Source organism: Oncorhynchus gorbuscha, linkage group LG16 (genome assembly GCF_021184085.1).
Source record: "Oncorhynchus gorbuscha isolate QuinsamMale2020 ecotype Even-year linkage group LG16, OgorEven_v1.0, whole genome shotgun sequence".
NCBI classification, from domain to species: Eukaryota; Metazoa; Chordata; class Actinopteri; order Salmoniformes; family Salmonidae; genus Oncorhynchus; species Oncorhynchus gorbuscha.
In genome coordinates, this window is record NC_060188.1 from 62,447,263 (window position 1) to 62,463,409 (window position 16,147).

The 16,147-nt window shown below is 46.1% G+C and overlaps 1 protein-coding gene across 3 annotated transcripts in view; it reads right to left on the bottom strand.

Moving 5' to 3' along the window:
* LOC123998604 (cytospin-B-like) overlaps positions 1 to 16,147 on the bottom strand; it is a 187,965-nt gene that overhangs the window by 140,111 nt on the left and 31,707 nt on the right. Inside the window, exon 1 of one of the 3 annotated variants that reach the window (XM_046303617.1) lies at positions 7,231 to 7,453. The exons of the other annotated variants lie outside the window; for them this stretch is intronic. The gene's annotated coding sequence lies outside the window, so the exon portion shown is untranslated. Of the gene's footprint in view, positions 1 to 7,230; positions 7,454 to 16,147 lie in introns of those variants that run through there. 3 annotated transcript variants of the gene reach the window in all.

Consider the following 16,147-nt stretch of genomic DNA (forward strand, 5'->3'; position numbering starts at 1 on the left):
CCCTTTTGAAATGTTCCATTGCGCCGGACAAATTCATTGCGCTGGGCAAATTCAATAAAAGTATTTTATAGATTTCAAATACTATTTGAATCCATTGAACCCAGGTCTGCTGATCTATAGAAGGTGGTTGTCTCCTTAGGAAAGTTCCCAATGTCACTTTATATATATATATATACATATTTTGTATATTTTGTATATTTTTTTATATTGAACTGTAAATAGAGAACCTGCAGGTCCTTACAGTCTTATCGGATTGGTTCATCTATCCAAGTGGTTACCTAAAATCCCCAAAAGTCCCCACAAGGCTAGTAAAACAATTCTCCCTCGTGGGGACATTTCTCACATCCCCATGAGGACAAAGGCTATTTTAAGCTTTGGAGTTAGGGTTAGGGTTACAATTAGGGTTATAGTTATGGTACGGGTAAGGGGTTAGTGAGTTAGGTTTAGGGTTAGGTTTTAGGTTAGGTGTAGGGGTTTGAATGGAAATCTATTTTAGGTCCCCACGTGGATAGAAGAACAAAACGTGTGTGCTGTGTGTGGCCCGTCATATGATGTTGCTAGGTCCCAATGTCTTCTCCTCATGCCTGTGTGAATATCATCCATCCACACTTGCATTTTCACAGACAGGTCTGGTACTGTACGTCAGCTAGATAGACAAATGCATGTGACAATAGTTAGGCCTATGTAAATCATATCGAAAAGTTGGTAAAACATGTTAAGCCAAGATGAGGAAGTGATACAAAAATTGAGGAAAAGCTAAGAGAAACTTTAAATGTGAAAATGTAGTGAAATAACAGAAATTGAGGAAGCAAACACTGAGGTAATGTCTGTTGAATAATCATGAGTCAAAAGCAATAAAGGGAAATAATTATTAGCTAATATTTAGAAATCAGCTCACTGTTTGTAAAACCTGTCTCTGCAGTACGCTGAGACAGAGCCTGGGCCTATATAGGCAAAGTCTGCATCCTGACAAAGACACAAGGGCCACATTTGTTTTCACCTTCGTAGTAGTGCATGACTCAAGGTTAGGGCTGTGGCATTCACAAAATATCGTCAGCTGGTGATTGTCAAGCAAATAACTGTCGGTCTCACAGTAACTGACCATTAATTAAAATAAACACATATAGCGTCTCCTGGTTTCCACACATAGCCTACAAGCCACTGATGCAGACCTTTGGATCATTTACATTTTTTAAAGTCTAATAAATCCATATAATATAGCCTACACCTTCAAAATAAATCCATTATTTATTTTATACATGTCTAATAAAACATGATATGAAGAAAATGTAGACCATTTCAGAAGAACAGAATAGCAAACTCTGGTCCTGATTTGGCTATGCCAAACGGCTGTGAGTTACACTAGTTCATTTTGCAGACAAGATTTGCTTAGAATTAGTATGAAGAATACAACTGAATAAAGCTGAAAAAAATATAAATATTTTCTCCAAACGATTTGGGGGTGTGCGCACATGCAGCTAATCTGTGTTGAGTTGTTAACAAAGAAATAGGTACTCCTATATTCTTAATTTAGAGTTATTAATGTAACTTTAGTTGTTCTACAAACGTTGGTGTCATGTTTTGTCATATATTGTCTTGTCCTTGTGCTTTCCCTTCTGTTCGTTTCCCCCTGCTGGTCTTTTTAGGTTCGTTCCCTTTTTCTATCCCTCTCTCTCCCCCTCCCTCTCTCTCTTCTCTCTATCGTTCCGTTCCTGCTCCCAGCTGTTCCTCATTCTCCTAACTCACTCATTTACGCTTTTCACACCTGTCCCCTATTTTGCCCTCTGATTAGAGCCCTATTTCTTCCCTTGTTTTCCGCTTCTGTCCTTGTCGGATCCTCGTATGATGTTGGCTGTTCTGTGTCCTTGTCTCGCCCTGTCGTGTTTTGTCTCCTTCAGATGCTGCGTTTGAGCAGGTGTCTAAGTCTGCTACGGTCGGTGCCTTCCCGAAGCAACCTGCAGTCAATGGTCGAGTCTCCAGTCTGTCCTCGTTACTACGAGTGGATTTAAGTTTTTTCCTGTTTTGTTTTCTTCTTGATTTTTCCAGGATTATTACTTTTGTCATATACTGGAATAAAGACTCTGTTTTCGTTAATTCGCTTTTGGGTCCTCATTCACCAGCATAACAGAAGGATCCGACCAAGAATGGACCCAGCGACTATGGATTCTCTCTACTCTACTCTCGAGTTCCAGGGAGCGATGCTCGGCAGACACGAGCAGGAATTGTCTGCTGCTCGGCATGCCGTTGAGACCCTGGCCGCTCAGGTCTCCGACCTCTCAGGACAGTATCAGAGTCTTCGTCTCGTGCCACCAGCTACTTCCGGGTCTTCCGAGTCTCCGGAACCTAGGGTTAATAACCCACCATGTTACTCTGGGCAGCCCACTGAGTGCCGCTCCTTTCTCACCCAGTGTGATATTGTGTTCTCTCTCCAGCCCAACACATACTCAGAGAGAGAGCTCGGATTGCCTACGTCATATCACTCCTTACTGGTCGGGCTCGGCAGTGGGGCACAGCTATCTGGGAGGCAAGCGCTGAGTGTACTAACGATTATCTGAACTTTAAAGAGGAGATGATAAGGGTTTTTGATCGTTCTGTTTTTGGGAAAGAAGCTTCCTGGTCCCTGTCTTCCCTATGTCAAGGTAATCGATCCATAACGGATTACTCTATAGAGTTTCGCACTCTTGCTGCCTCCAGTAACTGGAACGAGCAGGCGTTGCTCGCTCGTTTTCTGGAGGGACTCCACGCTAAGGTTAAGGATGAGATTCTCTCTCGGGAGGTTCCATCCAGCGTGGATTCTTTGATTGAACTCGCTATTCGCATTGAACGACGGGTAGATCTTCGTCACCGAGCTCATAGAAGAGAGCTCGCGTTAACTGTGTCCCCCTCTCTCCGACACTACCATCTTTCCCCACTGACTCAGGTGTTGAGCCCATGCAGCTGGGGGTATTCGCATTTCGACTAAGGAGAGGGAACGGAGAATCACCAACCGCCTCTGTCTCTATTGCGGTTCCGCTGGTCATTTTGTCATTTCATGTCCAGTTAAAGGCCAGAGCTCATCAGTAAGCGGAGGGCGACTGATAAGCGCTACTAGACTGTCCTCTCCGTCAAGTACCTGTACTACCTTGCCGGTCCATCTACGCTGGACCGGATCGGCAGCTTCCTGCAGTGCATTAATAGACTCTGGGGCGGAGGGCTGTTTTATGGACGAAGCCTGGGCTCGGGAACATGACATTCCTCTCAGACAGTTAGGGGAGCCCACGGTCATGTTCGCCTTGGATGGTAGTTCTCTCCCCAGTATATTATGTGAAACACTACCTTTAACCCTCACAGTATCTGGTAACCATAGTGAGACCATTTCTTTTTTGAGTTTTTGTTCACCTTTTACACCTGTTGTTTTGGGTCATCCCTGGCTAGTGTGTCATAATCCTTCTTTTGATTGGTCTAGTAATTCTATCCTTTCCTGGAACGTTTCTTGTCATGTGAAGTGTTTAATGTCTGCTATTCCTCCTGTTTCTTCTGCTCCCTCTTCACAGGAGGAACCTGGTGATTTGACAGGAGTGCCGGAGGAATATCATGATCTGCGCACGGTCTTCAGTCGGTCCAGAACCAACTCCCTTCCTCCTCACCGGTCGTATGATTGTTGTTCTGATCTCCTCAAGAAGCGTTTTGCATCCGCTCCTATCCTTGTTGCACCTGACGTCACTAAACAGTTCATTGTCGAGGTTGACGCGTCGGGGGTGGGCGTGGGAGCCATTCTGTCCCAGCGCTCCGATACTGACGATGGGGTCCACCCTTGCGCGTATTTTTCTCATCGCCTGTCGCCGTCGGAACGTAACTATGATGTGGCTAACCGCGAACTGCTCGCCATCCGTTTAGCCCTAGGCGAATGGCGACAGTGGTTGGAGGGGGCGACCGTTCCTTTTGTCGTTTGGACTGACCAAAGGAACCTTGAGTACATCCGTTCTGCCAAACGACTGAATGCGCGTCATGCTCGTTGGGCGTTGTTTTTCGCTCGTTTCGAGTTCGTTATTTCTTATTGCCCAGGTACTAAGAACACCAAGCCTCATGCTTTATCCCGTCTCTTTAGTTCTTCTGTGGCTTCTACCGATCCCGAGGGGATTCTTCCTGATGGGCGTGTTGTCGGGTTGACTGTCTGGGGAATTGAGAGACAGGTTAAGCAAGCACTCACTCACACTCCGTCGCCGCGCGCTTGTCCTAGTAACCTTCTTTTCGTTCCTGTCTCTACTCGTCCGGCTGTTCTTCAGTGGGCGCACTCTGCCAAGTTAGCTGGCCACCCCGGCGTTCGGGGTACGCTTGCTTCTATTCGCCAGCGGTTTTGGTGGCCTACTCAGGAGCGTGACACGGGCCGTTTCGTGGCTGCTTGTTCGGACTGCGCGCAGAATAAGTCTGATAACTTTTTTTCTGCTTCTGCTCCTGGTCTTGCTGGGTCTCAGTCTGTCCCCAGCCACCGCATCTCTCCTGCCCTTGCTGTGTCTCAGTCTGTTCCCTGCCACCGCATCTCTCCTGGTCCTGCTCCTGCACTTGCTGTGTCTCAGTCTGTCCACAGCCACCGCCTCTCTCCTGTTCCTGGTCTTAGCCTTGCTGTGTCTCAGTCTGTCCCTAGTTGTTACTCTCCTGGCCTGTTTGGTCCTGTTTGCTCTAAAGCTTACAGTTCTCTACCCGTGTCTCATTTTTTTTAGAGTAGTAGCCCTAGATTCCCTCTTCTTCGTCTTCCGTTACGGTCCTGAGGAGAGGAGTTGGGTTCTTTCTCGGGACGTGCTGGACCGTTTGTGATCTATGATTTCCTCCGTTGCCGCCAGTGTTCCTCCTCGAGTGCGCCAGGAGGCGCTCGGTGAGTGGGGGGGTACTGTCATGTTTTGTCATATATTGTCTTGTCCTTGTGCTTTCTCTTCTGTTCGTTTCCCCCTGCTGGTCTTTTTAGGTTCGTTCCCTTTTTCTATCCCTCTCTCTCCCCCTCCCTCTCTCTCTTCTCTCTATCGTTCCGTTCCTGCTCCCAGCTGTTCCTCATTCTCCTAACTCACTCATTTACTCTTTTCACACCTGTCCCCTATTTTGCCCTCTGATTAGAGCCCTATTTCTTCCCTTGTTTTCCGCTTCTGTCCTTGTCGGATCCTCGTATGATGTTGGCTGTTCTGTGTCCTTGTCTCGCCCTGTCGTGTTTTGTCTCCTTCAGATGCTGTGTTTGAGCAGGTGTCTAAGTCTGCTACGGTCGGTGCCTTCCCGAAGCAACCTGCAGTCAATGGTCGAGTCTCCAGTCTGTCCTCGTTACTACGAGTGGATTTAAGTTTTTTCCTGTTTTGTTTTCTTCTTGATTTTTCCAGGATTATTACTTTTGTCATATACTGGAATAAAGGCTCTGTTTTCGTTAAGTCGCTTTTGGGTCCTCATTCACCAGCATAACAGTTGGGCTATATGTTTTGATGTTTAATACATCGTAAGGCTGCATGATGAGACTCTAATGATGATTTGAAAAAAGTAGCTTGAAAGGCATGAGCTCTGCTTAGTTTTTTTTGCGCAGGCTGTTCACTCTTCGTTCATCTCTCATTCACAATTTGACAAGCACTTGATAATTCCTCAAAATTTACAGTGGCATCCCTTTTGTGGCCGTAATACACCCTAAAAAATCCATGTCTTTTGCGGCCAGTGGTCGTTGTGCCCTTGGCCTGGAGTGCTGCATTGTGATCTTCTCCCTGAGAGCTGCGCGCTCCTAAGCACCTCTCACTCACATGGCTCTCCATCACGTGATTGCGTCTTTTTCACATCTGTTTGGGATTGAGATGTGAGTGAAACACTTTTGAGACATCCTCTTATCCATTTGAACCCTAAAGGAGAGACAACAAACCATTTGGAGAACATTGCTACGCTATACCTTTGACAACAAACATCCCATGAACCACAACAACCAAATAGGCTACTATTTATATCATAATCTTAAGAAAATTACCCTATGAAACCAGTCCACAGGAAGTTGAACTTTAAACGTCTTCCAGTCTATAGTCCCACACAGTCGGAGACCTCCCTCCAATGAACTGTGTATCTTGATCTCATAGGGAAGGTACAATAAAGCAGGTGCTGTGGGCGGGCTACCAGTCCAGTCTCTCTACCCAGCCCAGGCTCAGTGTTTCTGTTTAGGGGAGCAGATGTGGATATAGGGCACAGGGGCATGCTCCTACCATCAGAAGGTTAATGGAGCTTGGTAGCACTGACAGACATCTCCACTCTCCCTCTTTCTGCATATAAACTCTAGTGATAGCTTCTGTCACTGATAGGCAACTCTCAGTCAACTTCCTGAGAGGAGATGCCCACCACATAGACCCACACATTAAGTGGTGTCTCTGTGCTTATTCCTTTAATATTAAGACTGACACAGTCCTTTAATGAATGGACTGCAGATGGTTACATACGATTCCATATATTGGCTATATAGGAATCACACCATGGAGATGACAGATGCTACAACAAGCAGTGGTGCACAGAATACTGTAGATCTAGGTCTACCTAAACAACCACACAACAACAAAAAATGTACTTGGGGTATAATACACCAAATACACCTCGTAATACCCTTAAAATATATATCTCTCTCATTGCTAGCTGAACATAGTGTAATGCTAGCTGAACATACTGTAGCTAACATGAATATGGAGGAGCCTGATTCATTTCCTCAGCATTATCCACCACAGTAAACAGTGGGTGGGTGGCTCCTGAGTCCTGGCTGGCCCCAGTTTGGCAGTGGGTTGGAGAAAGGATGTTGGGTTGAATATCACACTGCTTCATCACATCCTCTGATGTGTGACCCACTCTGCATGGCTCAGCCCAGGGCAGGCTTCAGCCTCAGTCAGCCTTTAAATAACCAAGACTCTAAAGAGGGGAACTACTGGTGAACTATGACCAACACTAGCATTATATAGCAGGTTGTTACTTCAGAGAAAAAGTGACTGGTATATTTAGCCCATAATGTTACTAAAAAAGGTATGTGGATATCTGTTAAGATCAGCCATAAAAAAAAAAATATTTTTAATTTTCAATTGTCCAACTAATGTCCTCAAATACCTCAAAAGGTTTTATGTTTCAACCTGACTACCTTTAACCAACTTATGAAAAGGTCACAGACTGAGACTGAGCTCTAAAAACATAAACATAGATATCAAAAGGGGGTGAAAGAGAAAGGGAGACAGAGGGATAGAGTGTCATAGAGAGTGTACTCACAGAAAGAAAACAGCAATGGTCTTGACGACACCTTCACAGAAACTGCCCTGCACTGTAACTCCCCCTATACACACTGACTGACTCCTACCGGAGTTGAGCTGGACAGACTACACATACAGCGTCTATGCACAGAGAGCAACACGCCAGCCAGACCTTTGGATCAGAGAGCCACTGAGAAAGAGCAGCAGGGCCAAGAGTAGTCCAGCTGCTACTGCCTCCACACACACAGATCAAGACACGGAAGCAGCCTGTCTGCTGCCTATACCTCTCTCTCACGCTCTCTCTGACACGCACGCACACACACACACACACACACACACACACACACACACACACACACACACACACACACACACACGCACGCACACACACACACACACACACACACACACACACACACACACACACACACACACACACACACACACACACACACACACACACACACACACACACACACACACACACACACACACACACACACAGTCTAGCACACACAGGAAGTCTCCCTCCCCACTCAGACTATTTTTCCAAGCTGAGGTACAGGCGGTGGGAGAGGTGGAGACGCAGTTGTTTTGAGAAGATATTTTATTTCAATCCTGTTATTTGTCTCCCTTCCCTCAGGACACTGTGGTCATTTGATTTAGGCTACCTTAGGCTTAGCTCATGTGTATGACAGATTGTAGAGGACACAATCACCCCATTGTATGGTAAATAACTTTTCGAGACCTGTGTCTGTGTTGCTCGTCCTTAGTAGGAAGATATGTGCTTCTTTTATTCATGTCTTTGAATATACTAGTATTTTAGAAATCAAAAGCACCAGATGCCTTGGTGGACGAGTGCACATTTCTCACTTCCAAATGTCCTGGCTGTGCTGACAAAGCTTGTCTTTGTCTCAGAAAAAAATAGTTCTAGCTTCAGTAGAGAGAAGAGGGAGGGCCGAGGATTAAGCATTTGTGGTAAGCATTTTACACATTTTCCAACTGTTCAAATTTGGATCGTCAACTTACAACATGACAAGTCCGTAGAAAATGTGGGTAGTAATAAGCTGGAGAATATTACTGCTCTCTGGGTTGTGATGGAAAACACTCCAGTCAGTTTGTGGTGAGTGGTAAAATAGGGAACTCTGGCTGGCTGACCACACCCCTGTACTGCACTGTACAAGGCCTATACCACACAAAAGATGTTTCCAAGGCTGCCTAACGACTGAGAAATGTTTCAGAGAGCAGAGAGGTTTACAGGCCCCACATCCTGTTTGACACCCCACACAGAAACATATTCAGATTTAGAGCCTGATTAAGCCCAGACCACTCCGCCTGCCTTTAGCCTCAATTTAATTCTTGCATAAAACAGAAAAACACACAATTTCAGATTTTCAGCCAGTAGACAACTGACTCACAAGCAATGTTCCCTTCAACGTTGTGAAACTTCTGTGCAACTTCCGGTGCGTGTTTACTGTGAGCACTGAGGCTGTAACTGCTTTAAGTTATAGTTTTAACAGTGGTCAAGTAGGCTACTGTGGTTATTTGATCGTAATGTAGTCCTACCAGCGTGGTCTACCATCAAAAACTATGGAGAAAAACACATCCCATAACATTTTAACATGGAAATAGCTGTTCTATCAATCAGTCCACAGTAGCAGCCAATATGTGGTGTTCAATGTAGGCCTGCATTCCATGAGACATTTGAAAAAAAACCTAACTAATTAACTTGTTTATCCACTTCTCCCACTTTACAAAATCAAATTCATTATTATTCCCATACCATTATTACAGAGAATCAGACCAATTATACTACGCTATGCCTATTGGCTACTTAACTTATTCAAGACAGTCTAAAAATACAACAGTGCCCCTTTTAGGCATTAAAACAGTTATTTTCCTGAATCGCTTTTCAAAGATGGCTTTAAATGCACACATTTTGTGCTCTTGTTGGAAGCAACCACTCCCCCATTGCTGACTACAAATGATTTATAACTGTGCTAATAACTCATTAACTAGCAAAGAATAAACAAACAAATGCAGCTCTCGCTTTGATATTTTTTTAAAAGCGCATCTATTCACGACCACCTGTTCACTGCTGTTAACACAGTCCAGTTGAAACTGAATGGCATAGATCCATTATGGCAATTTGCATATAGGCTTACTGCAGCTCTGATTGGTTATGCTGCAACGGTCTGTGTAGAGTACGTGTTGAGTCTGTATGGCAATGCAAAAGAATCACGCACTGATGTGTTCTGCCTACAAGAAAATCGCTTGCATATTTAGTTTTGCATACTAAGTCTTGCATAGTTTGTTTTGTTTCGGGATGTTGCATTGAAAGTGGCTAATATTGCGTTGACTCGATCACAATTCCCACAGTAAAGGGAAACTTTGACAATGTTAACTAAGGAGGAAAACTCTAGAAAGTTCAGTGAAGTTCAATCTCGTGCTACTCTGTGCGGGCTGATATTTGTTATGCATGGCAGTCACAGGGAGCTTCGAGCCTGCACGCAGCTTAGAGGGAACATTGCTCACATGTCACAATGATCATCATCTGTGTACTGGGTAGCCACTACGGATTGACTGTTAATTTACAGTCATTAGTGAGGCCACGAGTCTCTGACAATAACAATGACCATTTGGAAAGATGCATCACATGCTATATCATTATTATAATAGCCTAAGTGACCGTGACTGTAACCATGACACTGACCTAAAGCTGCATTATGCAGAAATCACCCCACCATTTCCTGGTTGAAAAAATTCTAATAGTTTGCCTAATTTCAGTTTCTGACAAAACAAGCATGTATAGTGTAGAGAATCATTGTACCATCTAAACTGCTGTGAAATATATTTTCCAGAACCAAAAATATTGTATTTTCAGCTGTTTGAAGCTCGTATGTAAAACTAAAAGTAAAAAAGATTGTTTCCCCTGTCTTTGTGCTTGTCTCCACCCACCTCCAGGCTGCGCCCATCTGCCCCATTAACCCCTGTGTATTTATACCTGTGTTTTCTGTTTGTCTGTTGCCAGTTCGTCTTGTCTTGTCAAGCCTACCAGCGTTTTTTCCGTACTCCTGTTTTCGCTCTAGTCCTTGTTTTCTAGTTTTCCTGGTTTTGACCATTTTGCGTGCCCTGTCGTTCTGTACCTTTCGGACTCTGCTCTAGATTACTGACCTCTGCCTGCCCTTGACCTGTCGTTTGCCTGACCCCTATTTTTGTAATAATCTTTTGTTACTTCAAACTGTCTGCAGGTCTGATAGTACGAACTGGTCAGGACTGACCCAGCAGACTCGGACCAGCTCCACAACAATATCTCCTCCCAAGGAGCCACCATTGGGAGTAATGAGGAGTTACTTTGAGGTCTTCTGGACGGATTCCCTGGCAGAACGCTATGACTGTGCCTTGAATACATTGCTGGAGCAACTCCGCGGATTATCTGTGAGGCAGCCGGCCACGACAGTAGCCTGCCAGCCCCCCAGTAACACCACTATCAGCAGTGAGTCTCTCCAGGCCACCCCTCCTCCCAGAGCGCCAAGAACCTTGGCGTGATCCTGGACAACACCCTGTCGTTCTCAACCAACATCAAGGCGGTGGCCCGTTCCTGTAGGTTCATGCTCTACAACATCCGCAGAGTACGACCCTGCCTCACACAGGAAGCGGCGCAGGTCCTAATCCAGGCACTTGTCATCTCCCGTCTGGATTACTGCAACTCGCTGTTGGCTGGGCTCCCTGCCTGTGCCATTAAACCCCTTCAACTCATCCAGAACGCCGCAGCCCGTCTGGTGTTCAACCTTCCCAAGTTCTCTCACGTCACCCCGCTCCTCCGTTCTCTCCACTGGCTTCCAGTTGAAGCTCGCATCCGCTACAAGACCATGGTGCTTGCCTACGGAGCTGTGAGGGGAACGGCACCTCAGTACCTCCAGGCTCTGATCAGGCCCTACACCCAAACAAGGGCACTGCGTTCATCCACCTCTGGCCTGCTCGCCTCCCTACCACTGAGGAAGTACAGCTCCCGCTCAGCCCAGTCAAAACTGTTCGCTGCCCTGGCCCCCCAATGGTGGAACAAACTCCCTCACGACGCCAGGACAGCGGAGTCAATCACCACCTTCCGGAGACACCTGAAACCCCACCTCTTTAAGGAATACCTAGGATAGGATAAGTAATCCCTCTCACCCCCCCTTAAGTTTTAGATGCACTATTGTAAAGTGACTGTTCCACTGGATGTCATAAGGTGAATGCACCAATTTGTAAGTCGCTCTGGATAAGAGTGTCTGCTAAATGACTTAAATGTAAATGTAAATGTACATACCTCCTCCGGAACGTTTCACTGGAGGGTCAGGAACCTGTTGGGCGTTTCTCTCCCAGTGTTCAATCATCTTCGAGTTCCAGCTCTCTTCCTTCCCCTCTGACCCCTCGAAGATAGCATATCTCATAACGTTAATGTCCAGGAGGGCTCTCGCCTGGGCTACGGCAGTGTGGGAACAACAATTTGTCATGTGTTTCAGCCTGGAGGACTTCGTGGCTTAGGTGAAAAAGGTTTTCGACTCTACGTTGTAGAGCGAGGTTGCCTGGACTCCCACAGTGTGGCGGACTATGCGGTTGATTTCCGCACGTTGGCTGCTGAGAGTGCCTGGAACCCAGAATCCCTGTTCGAAACACACATTCTCCATGTCCAACAAGACCTCCAGCGTCTCCTGGAGAACCACCTGTTCATCAAAGCCAAATAATGTGAGTTCCATCGCTCCACCATCTCCTTCCTTGGATACGTCATCGCTGCTGGGAATGTGCAGATGGATCCAGGAAAGGTGAGAGCGGTGCTGGATTGGCCCCAACCCAGCGGCAATGTTTCTTAGGATTTTCCCATTTTTACCGCCGTTTTAACCGGAGTTACAGCAGCTTGGCTTCCCCCTTGTCAGCACTCACCTCTCCCAAGGTCCCGTTCACGTGGTCCCCAGCTGCTGACCGGGCATTCCTGGACCTTAACTTCTTAAGGTATAGGGGGCAGCATTTTCACTTTTGGATAAATAGCGTGCCCAATTCCAACTTCCTGCTACTCATGCCAGGAATATAAGATATGCATATTATTTGGATAGAAAACACTCTGAAGTTTCAAAAACTGTTTGAATCATGTCTGTAAGTATAACAGAACTTATGTAGCAGGCAAAACCCAGAGGACTAGCCGTTCAGAATTCTTGTTTTTGGTCTGTCTGCTCACTGAGTTCTCATTGGCAAATTATATTTCTTAGGAACCTGTTTTCAGTTCCTACCGCTTCCACTGGATGTCACCAGTCTTTGGAATTTGGTTGAGGTTATTCATTTGTGCAATGAAGAAGTAGGCCATCTAGGAACTGGGTAACACTGTTGAGAGTTGCGCAAGACGTGAAAAGTAGCGTTGGTTTGTTGTCTTCCTGTATTGAACACAGATAGACCAGTCTACAATTTGATCGATTATTAACGTTTAAAAATACCTAAAGTTGTATTACAAAAGTAGTTTGAAATATTTTGGCAAAGTTTATAGGCAACTTTTGAAATATTTTGTAGTGACGTTGCGTTTTTTTGGAAGCTGTTTTTTTCTGGATCAAACCCGTCAAATAAATGGACATTTGGATAAATATGTCAGTCATAGTTGAAGTGTACCTATGATGAAAATTACAGGCCTCTCTCATCTTTTTAAGTGGGAGAACTTGCACAATTGGTGGCTGACTAAATACTTTTTTGCCCCAATGTATATGGACGGAATTAATTGAAAAAAAGGACCAATTGTGATGTTTATGGGACATATTGGAGTGCCAACAAAGAAGCTCGTAATGCATGTTTTATATTTTATTTCAGCGATTTGTGTAGTGCCTGCAGGGTTGAAATATGCTACCCTCTTTGTTTACTATTGGGCTATCATCAGATAATAGCTTCTTATGCTTTCGCCAAAAAGCCTTTTTTAAATCTGACATATTGGTTGGATTCACAACGAGTGTAGCTTTAATTGAGTATCTTACATGTGTGATTTAATAAAAGTTTGATTTTTATATCATTTTTTTATTTGCCGCTGTTCATTTTCCCTGTTTTTTGCCCAAGTGGGACGCAACTGTCCACTATACCATAAGAAGTTAAGAACCACTTCACCAAAGCTCTCATATTGATCCATCAGAACCCTTCCCGTCAGTTCATGGAGGAAGTAGATGCTTCGGATGTTGGAATGGGGGCTGTCCTGTCCTAGCGTTCTGCGCTTGACCTTAAGCTGCCTTCTTCTCCCATCGCCTTAATGCCACAGAGAGGAATTGTGATGTGGGGGACAGAGAACTACTCGCAGTGAAGATGGCCTTTGAGGAGTGGAGACATTGGTGAGAGGGGGCAGAACTTCCATTCATAGTGTGGATGGATCACAAGAACCTAGAATATCGCAGCACCGCCAAGCGTCTCAACTCCAGGCAAGCTCGATAGGCCCTGTTGTTCACCAGGTTCAACTTCACCATCTCCTACCGCCTTGAGGTCTAAGAATGTTAAGCCGGACGCACTTTCACGCCGCGATTGCCCCACTTATACACCCACAAACCCCGAAACCATTCCCCCTAAATCATGCCTTGCGGCTACCCTCATCTGGGGAATAGAAAACCAGGCCCGTGAGGCGGGCCCGGCTAACCGGATGTTTGTCCCTCATTCCTCCAGGCTTGCCTGCCACTCTTGCTTCCGTCGGACCCTGGCCTTTGTGCGATGGTGGCCCACCATGGTTCCTGACGTCTCCGCATTCGTCGCCGCCTGCGCCATCTGTGCTCAGAACAAGAATCCTCGGCAACTCCGGCTGGCCTCCTTCAAACTCTTCCTGTCCCTAACCATCCCTGGTCACATATATCCCTGGACTTCGTCACTGGTCGCCCTCCGCAACACCCCTATCCTCACCGTGGTGGACAGGTTTTCCAAAGCCGCCCATTTAATTCCCCTCCCCAAGCTACCTTCTGCCAATGAGACTGCCATGGACTTCTGGTGGACATGGTTTCCGACAGTGGTCCTCATTTCTTGTTCCGGTTCTGGAAGGCATTCAGCACACTCATTGGGTTGTCGGGCCAGCCTGTCCTCTGGGTTTCATCCCCAATCCAATGGCCAGTCAGAGTGTGCTAATCAGGACCTGGAGACAACTCTTCGATGCCTCGCCTTGGCTAATCCCACCACCTGGAGCCAGCAACTCATGTGGGTGGAGTACACCCTTCCCTGCTCGGCCACTAGGCTCTCGCCCTTCGAGTGCTCCATGGGTTATCAGACCCCGCTCTTCCAGGAGCAAGAGGAAGAGGTCAACATACCCTCTACCCAGATGTTCGTCCGCCGCTGTTGGCGTACCTGGAAGAGAGCTCGGACCGCTCTTCCCACGAGGTATCGTCGACAGGTGGACCGCCACCGGAACCCGGCTCCCCGCTATCGTCTTGGGCAGAGGGTTATGGCTGTCCACTTGGGATCTGCCCTCTCCGGGGTCCTGCAAACTTTCCCCCTGTGTTTATTGTCCCTTTCCCGATCTCCAAGATTCTTAGCCCCTCTGCCGTTTGTCTTCTGTTGCCCCGTACCCTCCTTATACATCCCACTTTCCATGTGTCAAGGATTAAACCTGTCTCACAGCCCTTTGTGTCCAGGCCAAACAGATTAATTATATTGCATAAATCCGCTGCGTGTATGTGTGGTAGGTTTGTTCTGAAGAGCCACCTGTCAATGTGGGGTTTGTTCTGAAGAGCCACCTGTCAATGTGGGATATGCGAGAGTATTGGCTGTAGCCTCTAGTGTCCACTCGATATCTCACTCAGAGAGAAACATGAGAGGAGATGAGAGGAAATGAGAAGAGAGGAGAGGCAGCCAGAGTGGGCTTCTTAGCACTGCCATCTTCACCTCTCTCTTTCCCTGTCTCTCTCACTCTCTCTGATTCTCTCTCCCAATCTCTCTCCCTCTGTTTCCCTCTCTTAATAACACATATTCCCCACACCTCACAAGGAGAAACTAACTTGCCAATCATCTTGGAAGAGAGAGGAATATTCTCTCCTCGTAAACTCCTTGAGTGTTCTCTTCTCTCAACGGAAAAACAGCCTGATGGTGACATCATGGAGTGTGAGGAATAGGCTGGCTATGTTGCCTTTTCCCTTTCTTGCCAGAGTTAACTGATGCAATCTCAAATCATATTAAATTATTGTCTAACAATATAAAACTTGAAGGAGGAAAACTTCACAAAGACTCAGAGGCTAGCTGTGCATCGGAAAAATTGCCCTAATGTCACGCCTAATCTGTTTCACCTGTCCTTGTACTTGTGTCCACCCCCTCCAGGTGTCGTCTATCTTCCCCACTTATCCTATGGGTATTTATACCTGTGTTTTCTGTCTGTCTGTGACAGTTTGTCTTGTTTGTCAAGCTTACCTGTCACGCCTTGGTCATTGTATTTTGTGTTTTTGTTATATGTTTGGGTAGGCCAGGGTGTGACATGGGTTTATATGTTGTGTTTCGTATTGGGGTTTGTATTATTTGGGATTGCGGCTGATTAGGGGTGTGGTATAGGTTTGGCTGCCTGAGGCGATTCTCAATTAGAGTCAGGTGCTTATCGTTGTCTCCGATTGGGAACCGTATTTAGGCAGCCTCAGTTTCGCTTTGTATTTCGTGGGTGTTTGTACCTGTCTCTGTGTTGTAGTCACCAGATAGGCTGTAATGGGTTTCACGTTCCGTTTGTTGTTTTCTTCTTTAAGTTATTTCATGTACCGCTATTCTTTCATTAAAGTCATGAGTAACCTACACGCTGCATTTCAGTCCGACTCTCTTCTTTCAACAGACGAACAACGTTACATTACCAGCGTTTTCCTGTCAGCTCCTGTCATTTCCCAGCTTCTCTTTTTTCCGTCCTCCTGGTTTTTGACCCTTGCCTGTCCTGACCCTGAGCCTGCCTGCCATCCTGTATTTTTGCTCCTACTCTGGAT